General features: G+C 36.7%; 1 long non-coding RNA gene across 1 annotated transcript in view; it reads left to right on the forward strand.

Moving 5' to 3' along the window:
- The window catches only part of LOC128663626 (uncharacterized), a 53,949-nt gene extending 41,218 nt beyond the window's left edge, over positions 1-12,731 (forward strand). Inside the window, exon 2 of the long non-coding RNA XR_008402890.1 lies at positions 12,479-12,731. This is a non-coding gene — a long non-coding RNA (uncharacterized LOC128663626). The remainder of the gene's footprint in view (positions 1-12,478) is intronic.
- Positions 12,732-17,728: the final 4,997 nt, after the last annotated feature.

Genomic DNA, 17,728 nt, shown 5'->3' on the forward strand with positions numbered 1-17,728 from the left:
GATGTTGTTTCATTCATCTGTTTATTCTTATTTTTGTTTTTATTGGGGTGTTGATATACTCTCATCTGGTGGGTTCCATGTTCATCCTGTCTATTATTAATCCCATTGTATTCATAATCTCTATTTGAATTCCTTCTCATCCCTACACTCTGTTGTTGAGGAGTTCCCTGATTCTTAGAATGCCAATACTGTGGGTAATGATTCTTATTTCTATTTTTGTTTCCATTATGCCCACCCTCAGAATAATTAGTATCAATTTCTTTATTTTTATTCTTATTTGTGTGTATATATTCATTAGGTGTTTCTAATGAATTAGAATTTCCCTTTTTCAATTGTTTATTGGAATTTGTATAATTGTTCCTTGAACCTTTGTTTTTTTGTTTTTTTTGTTATTAGGGTTGAACCTAGGTTGTCCATTAGCATAAAATCTGCTTGATTTATCTACTATATCTATTTGACTATTGTCTGATTGCTGAATAGGTTCCTCTGGGGTTGTGTTTGCAATTAAAAAAGCATTATTGAGTTTCTTTTTCTTGATTTTAATAATTTCAGCCTCAAATGCTGTGATAGAGTGTCTATTTCTCTCATCAAGTTCTTTTAGATGTTCATTTATTCCACATTTATCTAACTCTTCTTCAATCTCATTAATTTGTTCAGTTAGAGTTTTTACTTTTTTATCTCTATATTTTATGGCAATATTGATTAATTTTGTGGAACACTCACATAAAGCTTCCTCCCACTCAGTGTGCAATTCTACCTCATCTAATTCAAAAATGCAGGTTTAGACACTTTTAGCCCATTTGGTATAAGGTTATTCCCTTTAAAATTCTCTAAAGCTATCATGTCGTACCAGTGTCTAGCCTGCATTTTGGATAGTTTTTCTAACCTTTTAAATAAGAATTCAGGATTAGAAGTTTCACTGAGATCACTTTCAAAATTGGTAGACAGAATTCTACTCCTGTTGGTTACACTAAAATATTTCCCATATTTAGCAGCCATAACTGAGAAATCTGAGTTGTTATTTATCACACAAAATCAAAATAAAAAAGGATTTTTTAATTGTATAAACGAAATTGAGTAATAGTATTTTTTCAGAGGCCAACCTTTGTCTGCATAGATTATTTAATATATGTATCTAAATAAAGGTCTTTCCTTTTTTCCTTGGGGAGCTACTATTCTTATAGATAGAAATTCACCTGCATGCAAACAGATATGCTTGCCCAAATTCTCTAGAAAGTGTTTATACCATTCAAACACTAAAAATTGAGTTTGATATATTATAGAGTAGTATAGTTATATGCCCAATTAAACTGGGGGATTAGGATGATTATTACAAGTGTGGGGGAGGAGAAGTAAAGCGTCACACTCACTCTGTATAACTAGATAATTACTTAGACATACATGTATTAAAGTGTAGTAGTGGTATAAATGCTGTACAATTTGCAAATTAATGTACTATTCCAGAACACTAGAAACACTTAAATACAGCAAAACAGCATATATACTGTACATATAATATTTTGCATACAGCATATAATGTGGGTCAGCTCATAAATACAGAAACAAAAAAGGTTTAGTATACACTTCACCTAATGTGTAAAATAATTATAGATAAATAAATGTATAAGCGCCCCACTGTAGTGATGTCGCGAATTGTTCGCCGGCAAATAGTTCCCGGCGAACATAGCATGTTCGCGTTCGCCTCGGCGGGCGAACATATGCGATGTTTGATCCGCCCCCTATTCATCATCATTGAGTAAACTTTGACCCTGTACCTCACAGTCAGAATACACATTACAGCCAATCAGCAGCAGACCCTCCCTCCCAGACCCTCCCACCTCCTGGACAGCATCCATTTTAGATTCATTTGGAAGCTGCATTCTTAGTGAGAGGAGGGACAGTGTAGCTGCTGCTGATTTAATAGGGAAATCGATAGCTAGGCTACTGTATTCAGTGTCCACTACAGTCCTGAAGGACTCATCTGATCTCTGCTGTACGGACAGCACCCCAAAAAGCCCTTTTTAGGGCTAGAACATCAGTCTGCTTTTTTTTTTTTCCTGTGTAATCTAATTGCACTTGCCTGCCTGCCAGCGTGTGTGTCAGTGTCACAGTGTATACTGTGCCCACTTGCCCAGTGCCACCAATCATATATGGTGTAACAGTAGTGTACATTTTAAAAAAACAAAACTTTTTTGACTGTGAAATAATAGCATACAGCTGCCAGTACCCAAAATTGCCGCCAATAAGGCAGATGGGGAGGGTTAGAGAGCTGTTTTGGGGGGTATCAGGGAGGTTGGGAGCTAAGGGGGGATGCCACACCACAGCATATGTAAATATGCTAATAAAAAAAAAAATTAAAAACCTTTTATTTTAGTACTGGCAGACTTTCTGCCAGTACTTAAGATGGCGGGGACAATTGTGGGGTGGGGGAGGGAAGGGAACTGTTTGGGAGGGATCAGGGGGTCTGATGTGTCAGGTGGGAGGCTGATCTCTACACTAAAGCTAAAATTAACCCTGCAAGCTCCCTACAAACTACCTAATTAACCCCTTCACTGCTAGCCATAATACACGTGTGATGCGCAGCTGCATTTAGCGGCCTTCTAATTACCAGAAAGCAACACCAAAGTCATATATGTCTGCTATTTCTGAACAAAGGGGATCCCAGAGAAGCATTTACAACCATTTGTGCCATAATTGCACAAGCTGTTTGTAAATAATTTCAGTGAGAAACCTAAAATTGCGAAAAAAATTGTTTTTTTTAAATTTGATCGCATTTGGCGGTGAAATTGTGTCATTAAATATACCAAAATGGGCCTAGATCAATACTTTGGGTTGTCTTCTACACTACACTTAAGCTAAAATTAACTCTACAAGCTCCCTACATGCTCCCTAATTAACCCCTTCACTGCTGGGCATAAAACACGTGTGGTGCGCAGTGGCATTTAGCAGCCTTCTAATTACCAAAAAGCAACGCCAAAGCCATATAAGTCTGCTATTTATGAACAAAGGGGATCCCAGAGAAGCATTTACAACCATTTATGCCATAATTGCATAAGTTGTTTGTAAATAATTTCTTTGAGAAACCTAAAGTTTGTGACAAAGTGAACAATTTCTTTTTATTTGATCGCATTTGGCGGTGAAATGGTGGCATGAAATATACCAAAATGGGCCTAGATCAATACTTTGGGTTGTCTACTACACTACACTTAAGCTAAAATTAACTCTACAAGCTGCCTACATGCTCCCTAATTAACCCCTTCACTGCTGGGCATAAAACACGTGTGGTGCGCAGTGGCATTTAGCAGCCTTCTAATTACCAAAAAGCAACGCCAAAGCCATATAAGTCTGCTATAATGGCATGTCTGGCACACAGTGTTGGGGCAAGGGTCCATCTGACCACTGACACCTGGTCTGCATAGCATGGTCAGGGCAGGTATATCACCTACACTGCTCACTGTGAAGTGGGCGTAACCCTTACACGTAACCCTTACACTACCTGATCGATACAACATCATACCTGATGTTTTAAAGCACGTTATTCCAAACAATTTAGGAATGTTAGGTGATTTATGCCCTTTATGGATTAAAACCAGACTCTGCATTAACTATGTAATTTTCCATGGGAGTTTTGCCATGGATCCCCCTCCGGCATGCCACAGTCCAGGTGTTAGTCCCCTTGAAACAACTTTTCCATCACTATTGTGGCCAGAAAGAGTCCCTGTGGGTTTTAAAATTCGCCTGCCTATTGAAGTCTACGCCGGTTCGCAAACTTTTGTGGAAGTTTGAGTTCTCCGTTCGCGAACCCAAATTTTTAGGTTTGCGACATCACTACCCCACTGTAAAAAGGATATGTTCAAGCTGATAGTCTTGAATTCACAGCTAAATTCAGGTTGATATTGCTGCCATATATATAACTGAATAAAAAAAGAAAAAGGTGCAACACCTCTAAGTGCAATATGTAAGTTCAATCACACAATTTATTCACAACTTTACAATTTAAAACTCACAAAGATAACCTCAACGAAAATGAGGTACGTAACAGGCACTGGAGAACCATCCAGGTCTCACAAACGATATCCCTCAGTTGTTAATGTCTGCCATAGAAAGGATTTGTTTCAGGCATCCTGAAGTCTCATTTGCAAACAAAATGGGCTTCTTATCCTGGGATCACCATCAAATCATCCAAATGTTAAGGGCATACCGTCCTTTGTAATGGTCAAAGTTCAAACGTGCACGCCACTTGGAATCAGCTGTATGCGAGCATTAAAGCCGGCAGCTCGCATCAGCTGTTTGCGGTAGCGTGTGTGGTGGGCGTGGCCTTACGCGTTTCGTAAGGATTCTCCTTACTTCGTCAGAGGCTGCCCACTTGTTCCAACAATGTTCTTGTTTCGGTGCTCCTCCTCTGCAGGCGTTACTAGTCAGTGTAGAAAGTGACAGGTACTATTCAAACTGCTCTGTGATTATTGTAAAAGAGTAACACTGGACACTAGCATATTGTATCTAATGATTGTAACAATATAGTACATTCGGCTGACAATTGTTTCAGTCCACTTATAGTTTAGGGAGTTATGGGGCTCCAATACACAGCGTAAGGCTTACTACACCTGTAATTTGTGGCGAGGTGAAAATGGAGTAAGATTTCTCCATTTTCGCCACGTAAGTCCTTACGCTGTATATTGGATACCAAACTGCGCTGGTTTGGTATACCTGTCTATGGGCCAAAAAACTACGGCCGAAGGCAGAAATATACAAGCGTAACTTCTATGTTACGCTGTATATGTGATACCAAACCAGCGCAAATTTTGGCGACGCTGCATATCGGATCGGGGCCCATCTGTCTATTCTTTTTTTTAAACTTTCTCACTACGGTGAAAGTGAGAGCCCCTTTTATTAGCAGCAGTCAGAGCCAGCTTAAAGCATATTTTAGACTAAGAGACATTTTTTGGCGCTATTTTACAACCACTCTTCTCGATATATATATATATATATATATATATATATATATATATATATATATATATATGCAAAAGGTCTCTTAATCCTGTGCTTGACAAATCTGTTTAAAAATGAGTAGCCAGTAAGAATACTTAGGAGCCAGGCATATTTTTAGGAGCCAGACAGTTAGATTTGTATATAGATATATAGAGAATAACCCAAAAACTTAGGAGCCAGGAGTAAAATTCTAGGAGCCAGTGGCTCCCAGGCTCTTGGGTTTGTCGAGCCCTGTCTTAATCGGACTTAAAGTTTGTTTGCACTTACTCCAGAGTTTGTAAAGTCTAGAAACAAAGATAGACAGGAAGGTCTTGTTAAAGGCGGTAAAATAATTTAAAAAAGGTGTAATTAGGCACTTACACAGGATCTTTTCAGATTTGCTCCTGTAAAGATCCCAGTCTCCATAGGGTTCCACAACTAGCAATAGCGTTATTTGGTAGCTCTTTGAATCCGATGCCCAGCGTAGATTCTTAATAACCTTGAGGAGGAGTATTTTGTAACCGACTATCAAGCGTCTTTGCCTTTTCGATTCACGCCGTTACAGCTCCCTTCCCTACACCTGTTCACTACAGGTGCTCCTTGCGGACAAAGTATTCAGGGTAAATAATCGAGCAACGCGTTTCAGAGGATCACCCTCCTTTCTCAAGTTTGAGTAGTAGTGAATAGGTGTAGGGAAGGGAGCTGTAATGGCGTGAATCGAAAAGGCAAAGACGCTTGATAGCCGGTTACAAAATTACCCTAGTTCCTCAAGGTTATTAAAGGGATAGGAAAGTCAAAATTAAACTTGCATGATTCAGATAGAGCATGTCATTTTAAGACACTTTTAAATTCACTTCTATTTTCAAATGTGCTTTGTTCTCTTAGTATCTCTTGTTAAAAAATGAATACGCACATATCATACACCAGTGGGAGCTGCTGCTAATTGGTGCCTGCACACATTTGTCTCTTGTGATTGGCTAAATAGATATTTTCAGCTTCCTGTCAGTAATGCAATGCTATCCCTTCAGCAATGGATAACAAGAGAATGAAGAAAATTTGATAATAGAATTAAATTGGAAAGTTGTTTAAAATTGTATGTTCTATCTGAATCATAAAAGAAAATTTTGGGGTTTACTATCCCTTTAAGAATCTACGCTGGGCATTGGATTAAGGGCCCAGCAAAAACGCTATTACTAGTTGTGGAACCCTATGGAGACTAGGACCTTAACAGGAGCAAATCTAAAAAGATCCGGTATAAGTACCTAATTACACCTTTTCTGAATTATTTTACCGCCTGTAACGAGACCTTCCTGTCTCTCTTTGTTTATTAGACCTCACAAACTCTGGAAAGAAACTTTAAATTAACTCTGGAGAAAGTGCAAACAAACTTTAAGTCTGATTAAGAGACCTTTTGCATATATACTGTATGTGGACGTTTTTTATATGTTCTCTAGGCAACTCATATATACTTTAGACAATTTTAAGTGTATGTTTGTGTGATTTAGGATTTGTTCATCTGATTTTCTAAATTGTTCTATGTTTCAAAGCTTTGAATTATTTTAATTTGTTTGTGTTCTAATTTATTTGTATTTGAATTTTAACAGAATTGTTTTTAAGTAATACATTTATAAATTTATATATTGTACACATACAGAGCATCTATTGTGATACTGCACTTTAAGCTACGTAATAATTCTGGGTAGCAGGTTCATGATAAGGGTAGTTCCTATTTATGCACTAGCGCTTCCTTTAATGTTGTTGAAATAGTGTTTGTGTTGTGATCTGATTCTCTGGATCATCTTTAAAGAAGTACAATACCTTTATATTGCGCTAGACCCACACTTCGTTTTTTACATAAATTGACCCCATAGCCTGTAACAAACATCAACAGACAAGTATTCATTCATTTATTCAACCAACCGTAAGCTACATTTTTTGATGATATGAAAATATATATAGTTTAGGCAGTTTAACTATTTCAGTTTGGTAGCTCTTTGAATGGCATAAAGAAAACCAAAAACCACCAAAGTGGCACGCAATATTTTCAAACAAACTCTAATGGATTTGAAAACGGGGTATTTAATGATATAATATGTATCAATATTCATTATAATCATTGGCTGATTATTGCTAATATAGAATACACAAAGAATACATACAAACCTTATCTTAAAGGGACAGAAAGGTCAAAATTGAAATCTGCATGGGTGCATTTCAATTTTAAAGAGAAGCATTTTTTAATATATACTTCTATTAAGAAAAATACTTGTAGTAAAAGTTAAAACAATTTTTCTGCAGCATACGTCCCGTGAGGGGCATTCACCATCAATCTAACACCAGGCCTACTCAAAGAGTTGGTTGTTGTGTATATCTTCTGTGAAGACTGAGTTTGTGTCATACAAACCACTGTGGACTCTATGAAAAGAGGTGGTGTTTGAATACTGGTGCTCTGGGCACTCACAGCATAAGCGCGTATGCCACAAAAACACATTAATAACTTTTACCAGAAGCATTTTTACTAATGGAAGTATATTGCAAAAATGCTTCTATTTCAAATTGAAATCCATCCTTGGACATTTACATTTTGACCTTTTTATTCCTTTAATGCTACAATATAAAACAGAGTTGCTTAACTGTCTGGATGGTTTTTGTTGTATTGTGATGTTGGCTTACATACAGGGGCAGAACTACCAGGGATGCAGAGTTCGCAACTGTGACCGGGCCCTGGAGGTCCCCAGCTGCCTTCAGCACAAACTTTTTTTTGTTTATTTTTTTCCCATCTGACTGACCTGCCTGCTACTCATATTACGTGGGTTACACAGAGTCTCAGTCTGTTGCGGCAGCTCACCAAAGAATAGATCCATTGGTGCAGCTCAGCCGGAAGATCTTCCCATTGGCTGGTGGCTATTGGCGTGTAAATTGGCTTTGAGCCCTGACTGCACGCGTAGTCAGTAGTGATAGCAATATATGTACACAGACACTGGGAACTAGGGAAGGGCTGTGAAACCAACATGAACATCCAAACTTTTGGCACCACTGTCTGGATCAGAAACTGGGATGAGGATTTATCACTAGAGCAGGTAAAGGGAAATAACAGTGGCGACTTTACACAGCCAGTGGCACATATTAGTTTTAAGCAGTGGAGAGATGGGTGTTTGCAAGCAGCGGTTACAGCTCTTACATGGTCCGGTGATGGTTAGCTTGCTGGTTACGGTGCCCGCAGATGGCCATGCTGGAGGCAACAGGCATCAATGTTTGACACTGCTAATTCTGCATGTGATGTTGAGACAAGACCCCCCTCCCCTCTTGGAATCATGGGTCTAATATTAATTTCCTAGACCTGCATTATGTGTAAGGGTCCAATGTATATTTGGATCGCAGTAGTCTGAAAATGTTGATTGTGTGTAGATTTGCTTGACAGAATTAGATACATTGATTCTGCTTTCTATGGGGTTATTGCGCTTTGAAATACAGACATTCACAAGTTGGTACCTTGCTTTTTTTTCACAATTATGTTTTTTTGTGTGTATACAGCACAGTCAGATATATGATGTGTGTGTGTATACCGCACATTCAGCTATATACAGTATGGGTGTGTATACAGCAAAAACAAAAATGTTTGTTTTTTTTCTGTGTTAAATGTTGAAAAAAAATATATGTATTAAATTCACTTTTTTGGGGGGGAGGGCCTGCTTGGATTCCTGCACTCTATACTAAGTTTAGAGATTAATACTAAGGGCCTGATTATCAAAGCTTCACTGGGTCACATGTGAAAAAGCACGCCAACACTTGCTGTCAGGGCAGTCATCAGGGAATTCTCTAAACAAAGTGGTTGTCCCTGCAAGTTGTGAGATATCTTCCATAGGAAGTAATGAAGCTCGCTGGAAAGGATAACTTTGCTGGGGAGAGAGAAGTTAGCACAGGACTCACTTTAAAAATGAAAGCCAAAACATACTGTAAGACACTGTGTTTATCACTGTAAAAGCAATAAAATTGTGGAACTCATTACCAAAGGAGGTAATGAATGCATTGGCTAGATACATACCCTAGATACATTTAAAAATAGTCTGGATACATTTCTGTATATAAACAAAATTCATGGATATGATTGCTAGTATTAAATGAGTCACCTTTTAGTGGGGTTATTTAAGCTTAACTGGAGCTTTTTGTAAGTATTTTAGATTTGTATAGGTTGAACTCGATGGACTTCAGTCTTTTTTCAACCTTATCTACTATGTTACTATGTACTAGATTACTCTGTTTTCAATGTATAGTATCTTACAATCACCTTTATGTTTATATGCATGTGTTTTTCTATTGGTTTGGTAAGTATTTCATATATTTTGACACAATCTTGTCACATTTCAGTTTGCAAAAACCCCCCAAAAACTAAGAGCTCTGCAGGGGGGGGGGGGTCACTCCTTGGAAGAAGACATCATCGCCGCCCTTCAGGAGCCGTGAGTGCCTGTCTGGGGGTTAGAGTTAGGCTTTCTTTTTTATTTAATTTATTTTTATTATTTTTTGGATTAGGGATTTGGGCGCTGTAAAAGAGCTGAATGCCCTTTTAAGTGCAGTGCCCATACAAATGGCAATGGGTAGTTTAGGATTTTTTAGTGTTAGTTTTTTGTTTTTTTGGGGGGGTTTTGTGGGTGGGGGGTTTTACTGTTAGGGGGAACTTAGTTTTTTTTAAAGGTAAAAGAGCTGTTTAACTTAGGGCCATTGCCTACAAAAGGCTCTTTTAAGGGCTATTGGTAGTTTAGTATTAGATTAGAGGGTGTTTTTATTTTGGGGGGCTTCTTAATTTTTTTTGATCATTTATTTAAATTTTTTATTTTTTATTTTTAAACTAATGTTAGGTTTTTTTATTTTAATAGTAATTTAGGATTATTTTAATTTATGTAATGGGGTTAATTTAGGGGGTGTTAGGTTAGGGGGCTTAGTGATTAGTTATTTGCGTTGTGGGGTTTGGCGGTTTAGGGGTTAATAGATTTATTAGGTTAATTGCGATGTGGGTTATTGGCGGATTAGGGGTTATTAGTTTAAATAGCTAGATTACATTGTGGGGGATGGCGGTATAGGGGTTAATAAATTAGTTATTGCGGTGGGGGGTTGCGGTTGAGAGGCAGTTATCGCACATGCGTTAGGTGTTTGATTTTATTCTAACAGCGAGCGACGGGTAATATATATGGCGCCGCACTTGTATGCGATCGAGTGTAGTGTAAGGTCGGGTTACCATAGTAACCTATTAATGTTTTAGAAATCCGGCATTGGGTGGAAGCTTTAACACAATGCTAACTTACACCTACACGAAAAGAGCGACTAAACGCAAAGCGGAAACCTTTTTAATGCAAACCTGGTACTAAAATGAAGCTGTAAATTACTTTTAGCTGTTTGCCGCTTCGGTAGCTTACGGTTTCATTTTTAACAGCTTAATGGAAGCGAGCTCTTAGTTTCCATGAGGTGAAGTTTTGGTATAGCCCGACATCTCTATCATGACAAGCTACCCCAACCTTATGTCTCTGCACCCTAAACCTGTAGATTGTGATCTCTCCGGAGCAGGGCCCTCTTTCTCCTGTACTAGATTTGTTTAGTTTTGTTATGTTTTGTATTTTATCACAAATCCTTGTCATTGTATACCCCTATCATTGAACCCAGCGCTACGGAATTTGGCAGCGCTATACAATTAAATGATAATAATAAATGTGATCTTGACCGGACGTATGATTATCCTCTGATAAAGAAGGCACAATTGTCCATCAAAACGCGTAAGGACTTTGTTACCTTAGAGACTTACCAGGAATTGTAGTGTAAAAAGACATTCGGTCACACTCCTGCATGGATTTGCAGATTGGTATGGGGGAAGATTTTTATGTTTTTAAATGTTATGCTTAAATGCGAGTGTGCTTTAACAGAGCATTAGTTGTTTTATCAATACAATGTAATACACTAATGCCTGTTTTCTGTCTATATCTTCCAGTATTTGAAATTTGAGTACTGTTCTACACATAAGAGTATTCTGCATTCCAAAAGTTCTACCTACTCTGCTGAGGCACAAAGCTACAGTTCTTGATGATGCAGCACTTATCTAATTTTTGATTGAGATAATTTCAAGTAAGTGTGAAATGAGAGGTCCGCCTGCTTTTCCTGTTCTTGTTTCCAGATTAATTTCTATAGTTGTTTGACTATTACTGTTTTTAGGATTATATATCTGCATGATTTATTCTAGTGAGTGTCCTTGCATGCACTTATTATTACTATTGTGTATTTTATACTTTTAGTTAAACTTATTTCCCTTATTGTGTGTGATATATTCTACTTTATATTTATATATATCTGTGTATGTATATATGTGAATGTATGTATGCGTACACATACACACACATATATAGTGCATACACACATGCAAATACAAACACACATATATATATGTCAGGAAAATTGTCCAGTATAATTCACCATTTTGATATTGCATATTAATCACATATGTCTGTGCTATATAATATAGGGGTACAATTGATCATGTGTATTTACTTATATATTCAGGTACACATACACATATTATTTTTCAGTATTAATATGTAGCTATTAGCTAGTGCTGCTTGTCAGTATATAATTGCTTACTGTGAAGTGAAGGCATAGCCGATAACATAAATCCTCCTGATCTTTAGGAACTTAAATTAGTCCAGGGTCAAACATGACTCTAGGATGTTTTGTTTACTAGGCCAAAGTAAATAGACAATCAAACTGAAGGTAAATATGAAGCTGTTGGTAAGTCTGAAACTAAAACTAGCTTATATTACTTGCTCAATTAAACCAATGGATGAAATGTTTTTTTACCATATATTATGAGTATTATACTTTAATAGTTACACTGCTCAGAAATATCTAGAGGGGTGATTATTGATACTAATCACCTGTTTGGAACTGTATTACAAACTAATATGACAATAAACAAGTGGTATAGTTAATATACCCCTGTTTCTATATAACTGCAAATGGATATGATATCCTAATCAATGATTATTTTACTATTTTACAAATATATTCTAAAGGACTATGGCTTGATACAAATCTGCTTATTAATCAAGGATGATTTGTTTTATTTTTATTCCAGGTATCAACTTATTCTTGCTAAAAAAAGAGTGACATATATGACAAAATCATACTTAATATGTGAAAACTACATCCAAGTGAAGCTTTACTATTATTATTATTATCATTTATTTTTATAGCGCTACCAAATTCCGTAGCGCTGGGTACAATGATAGGGGTATACAATGACAAAGATTTGCGATAAAATACAAAACATAACAAAACTAAACAAATCTAGCACAGGAGGAAGAGGGCCCTGCTCCGGAGAGCTCACAGTCTATAGGGTATGATGTAATGACAAAATGTTGCATGTTTAATATATATTTTTTCAGGTCTCTCATCTCATAGCAAGTAGAGATGTGATGTGACATCACTTTATAGAAATATACTTAATGTGCTATTTCTTATGTTATAGGAGTCAAGCTTAAACTGACAGATGCTTAATCCATTAAAGGGACCACCATGTTCTGGGCCATCCTCATACAGTGCAAAGTGTTCCTCATGGATCCATGATGTCTATCAAATACCTGATCCACGCAATGGAAGCCTGATACAGACACAACCATGATGTTTAATCAACCAAAAAACAGCACAATAACTTGTTATACAGTTGCTGCACACAAATTCTCCTGGGCCACATACACAGAAATAAAGTTGTTCTGAAACAATTTGGTGGTTTAATCCTGACAGTAACCACACACTATACAATAACTTGGTTTATGTGGATGCCTGCAGAAAGAAACTGCAAACTTTTCACTTTATTTTGTTTCTTGGAGATGCAGCATTGCAACCACTTAAAGGGACATAGATTGTATACACAAGTAGGCATTGCTTGACTGACTTTTGATATTTTCCACACCAATAAATGTTAAAATATTTTATAAGTTGAATTCTACCCCATTGAGGTACTTAATCATTGTGCACCTGATAACAGGACATTTATTGAGATTACCTTGTCTCACTCACTCGTGACAGGTCATCTCGAGAGGGGGATTATGTCAGGACAATTGTCCAGTATAATTCACCATTTTAATGTTGCTTATTAATCACATATGTCTGTGCTATATAATATAGGGGTACAATTGATCATGTGTATTTACTTATATATCCAGGTACACATACACATATATATTATTTTTCAGTATTAATATGTAGCTATTAGCTAGTGCTGGTTGTCAGTATATAATTGCTTACTGTGAAGTTTTTGTACATATTAAAATAATACATGTTTAGTTACTATGATATTCAAGGTCCCCAACATAGCTGCATGATTTCTATCATCATATTATTGGTATAAATATCCACAAATATCCCCATGTTTGTCATACATGGTTCCAGCAAGTCTCTTTTTCTATAAACATTAGTGGGGTTCAACCTTGGTTAATGGTCAAATAAAGATACTGACTTGTTTTTCAGAATATATTTATAAAATACATATTTGTCTGTTATAGCTTAGTGACGAGTGCCATCTTCCGAGGAAAAAATATTCTAACTGCTAAATCTTAGATCATTAACAAAAATGTTAATTAATCTGTAATTAGTGTTAGCCAATCATTTATGCGAACCTAACCTTATCAGTTGGGATGGAGTTAAGCATTTTCCATAAAATACACACTCACCCACAAAAGGGGGAGGAGGGGGACACAAGCAGACGGCACAAGGGGCCACACGGAGCATGCATGATGACCACACCCTATCCAGAGGAGTTGGGAGGCTAAGCTGACCAGATAGACAAGTCAGGATAATGGCAAGAAAGGGTCCGGGGTAACCTAAGAGGGTCTTTTTACACTGAACCCCATTGAAGGATCCCACAATGTTGATAAGTATGAAACAAACCTATAAGAAACAGTTTTATTAATATGATTTATGCTTTTTACATTTATATTCAAAGTTTTATTATTGAATCAGGTGAGTTAATCAATTCTGGTTTGCCCTTTATAGTCACAAATATTTTTTTAGGTAATTCCTGTTAACCTGGTCTTATCTGTCAACAATAACACTGGGTCAATCAGGAATCTGGTAATAATATCATTTTCTTATGGTTTGCCAGGATTATTAGTTTACCTGATTCTTGCCAGCTCCTGTGAGAATTTAAATAATAAAAGTTTCTGTTTCTCTATTATACATGCAAGCTACTGCAAATAAAATCATTTAGTGATCATTTTCATTAGTTTAACCTGATAGTCATTAAATCATTGTAATGATGTATGCTTATTGATTTGCTTTATTCAAATATTGCTTATTATTTCTAATAATTATTTTAATAAACTAAGTTTGTTTATTGATCTTATCTCAGTTTAATTAATAGACAAATCAGAACTAAAAGGATTCAGGTTTTATATCTAGTATCCTTTGCAAATGATATAATTCAGAGTGTTATTTAATTGCACACATTGCCCCTGCAAAGTTGGTAATTGCTATTATATATATATAATAAATTACATTATCAGAATGATATAGAGGTTCCATAATATTTATTGTGTCTAAATACATAATACACTTTGCGCGTACACTACTGAACTAATAATAATATTTATAATAATAATAATAATAAGGATAATATTTACAACATGTTATTTGGGTACACTACTGAAATAATAATAATAAAAATAATAATAATAATAAGGATAATATTCACAACATATATATATATATATTTACACACACCATTGAATCCTTCCCAGTCATATACTATAGCCCTTTAAAACACTTTTTATACATTTATTTCAATAATAAACTTATATTTTACATTCAATATGTAATATACAAGTCCATAAATAGCAAGCACTCTCTGGCTTTTTGAAAAAGTGCTTTATTGGCACACAAAAATCAGTGACGTTTCGTTGACTTCATCCCTTCATCAGACTAAGGCCCCTATTTATTAAAGGTCTTGCGGACCTGATCCGACAGTGTGGATCAGGTCCGCAAGACCTCGCTAAATGCGGAGAGCAATACGGTCTCCGCATTTAACATTGCACCAGCAGCACACAAGAGCTGCTGGTGCAACGCTGCCCCCTGCTGACTCGTGCCCAATCGGCTGCCAGCAGGGAGGTCTCGATTGGGTTGATTTCCGGCGATTCCTGTCCGCCTGCTCAGAGCAAGTGGACAGGGTTGTGGAGCAGCGGTCTTTAGACTGCTGCTTTATAACTTGTGTTTCTGGCGAGTCTGAAGACTCGCCAGAAACACGGCCCTTCAAGCTCCGTACGGAGCTTGATAATTATGGGCCTAAGTCTGATGAAGGAGTGAAGTCCCCGAAACGTCACAGATTTTTCTGTGCCAATAAAGCACTTTTTCAAAAAGCCAGAGTGTTTGCTATTTATGGACTTGTGGATATACTTGCTTGCACCCTGGTAGTTGTTCTGGAGGTGAGAGTGCCCTCTGCTTGAACTATAATATGTAATATATATATATATATATATATATATATATATATATATATATATATATACATACACTCACCGGCCACTTCATTAGGTACACCTTGCTAGTACCAGGTTGAACTTCAGCAAGCTGTCTTCACCACATTTAGATGCCTAAATGCATTAAGTTGCTGCCATGTGATTAGCTGATTAGCAGTTTGTGTTACCAAGCAATTGAACAGGTGTACCTAATAAAAGTGGTCGGTGAGTGTATATATATATATATATATATATATATATATATAAATATATGAGTGTAAACATTTTTTTAAATATGTTTTACAAGTCTTTTGTTCCACTTTTATTCTAGCCCTAACACTTTATCATTGCACCAGCAGTTCTTGTGAACTGCTTGTGCAATGCCGCCCCCTGCAGATTCACAGCCAATTGGCCACTAGCAGGGCGTGTCAATCAACCTGATCGTATTCGATCGGGTTGATTTCTGTCTGCGGTCTCAGAGCAGGCGGACAATTTATGGAGCAGCGATCCATAAATTATTAAGCTCCATACGGAGCTTGATAAATTGGCCCCTAGGTCTCCAGTCATGCAACACATATCTCACAACTTGTTATATGAGCCCGCTAAAGAGATGTCAGTGGCACTAAACATTCTTCTGTAATTCTGTTTTACTATTGACTTGAAATACAAGATTGTGCGCTATTCTAAACGTGGGCCCACAATATTGATAGTGCACCCTGCACATTAATTAACTTGAATGTACATTGCGCTAGAATTAAGATTTTTGCGTTTGTCAGGATGCATTCATGTTATAAATGGAAAATAAACTTTTTTCAATGTTGTGATAACCCGAGGAGTGCAAAAATCCAAAGTTATAATATTGCGTGCTCATTCACGTATTCCCCCATAAATGTCAATAACAAAAAGGGGGGGAATCAAAAGAAAACACCCCACTCTTGCGCAAACACGATCACATATTCTTTTTTGCACTAATCAGACATGAAAATATGAATATTTCATATTCCAGTGTTCTTTACATAGCAGAATATGTTCTATTTATTCATAAATACATATTTCTATATACATATATTTCTATATCTATATATATATATATGTATATATATATATGTATGATTATATATAGGTATAGATATATACAGATATATAGGAATATCTATCTTTTTACAAATATCTTTATCATTGCACCAGCAGTTCTTGTGAACTGCTTGTGCAATGCCGCCCCCTGCAGATTCACAGCCAATTGGCCACTAGCAGGGCGTGTCAATCAACCTGATCGTATTCGATCGGGTTGATTTCTGTCTGCGGTCTCAGAGCAGGCGGACAATTTATGGAGCAGCGATCCATAAATTATTAAGCTCCATACGGAGCTTGATAAATTGGCCCCTAGGTCTCCAGTCATGCAACACATATCTCACAACTTGTTATATGAGCCCGCTAAAGAGATGTCAGTGGCACTAAACATTCTTCTGTAATTCTGTTTTACTATTGACTTGAAATACAAGATTGTGCGCTATTCTAAACGTGGGCCCACAATATTGATAGTGCACCCTGCACATTAATTAACTTGAATGTACATTGCGCTAGAATTAAGATTTTTGCGTTTGTCAGGATGCATTCATGTTATAAATGGAAAATAAACTTTTTTCAATGTTGCGATAACCCGAGGAGTGCAAAAATCCAAAGTCATAATATTGCGTGCTCATTCACGTATTCCCCCATAAATGTCAATAACAAAAAGGGGGGGAATCAAAAGAAAACACCCCACTCTTGCGCAAACACGATCACATATTCTTTTTTGCACTAATCAGACATGAAAATATGAATATTTCATATTCCAGTGTTCTTTACATAGCAGAATATGTTCTATTTATTCATAAATACATATTTCTATATACATATATTTCTATATCTATATATATATATATGTATATATATATATGTATGATTATATATAGGTATAGATATATACAGATATATAGGAATATCTATCTTTTTACAAATATCTTTATCATTGCACCAGCAGTTCTTGTGAACTGCTTGTGCAATGCCGCCCCCTGCAGATTCACAGCCAATTGGCCACTAGCAGGGCGTGTCAATCAACCTGATCGTATTCGATCGGGTTGATTTCTGTCTGCGGTCTCAGAGCAGGCGGACAATTTATGGAGCAGCGATCCATAAATTATTAAGCTCCATACGGAGCTTGATAAATTGGCCCCTAGGTCTCCAGTCATGCAACACATATCTCACAACTTGTTATATGAGCCTGC

The sequence above is a fragment of the Bombina bombina genome, chromosome 6 (genome assembly GCF_027579735.1).
Source record: "Bombina bombina isolate aBomBom1 chromosome 6, aBomBom1.pri, whole genome shotgun sequence".
NCBI classification, from domain to species: domain Eukaryota; kingdom Metazoa; phylum Chordata; class Amphibia; order Anura; family Bombinatoridae; genus Bombina; species Bombina bombina.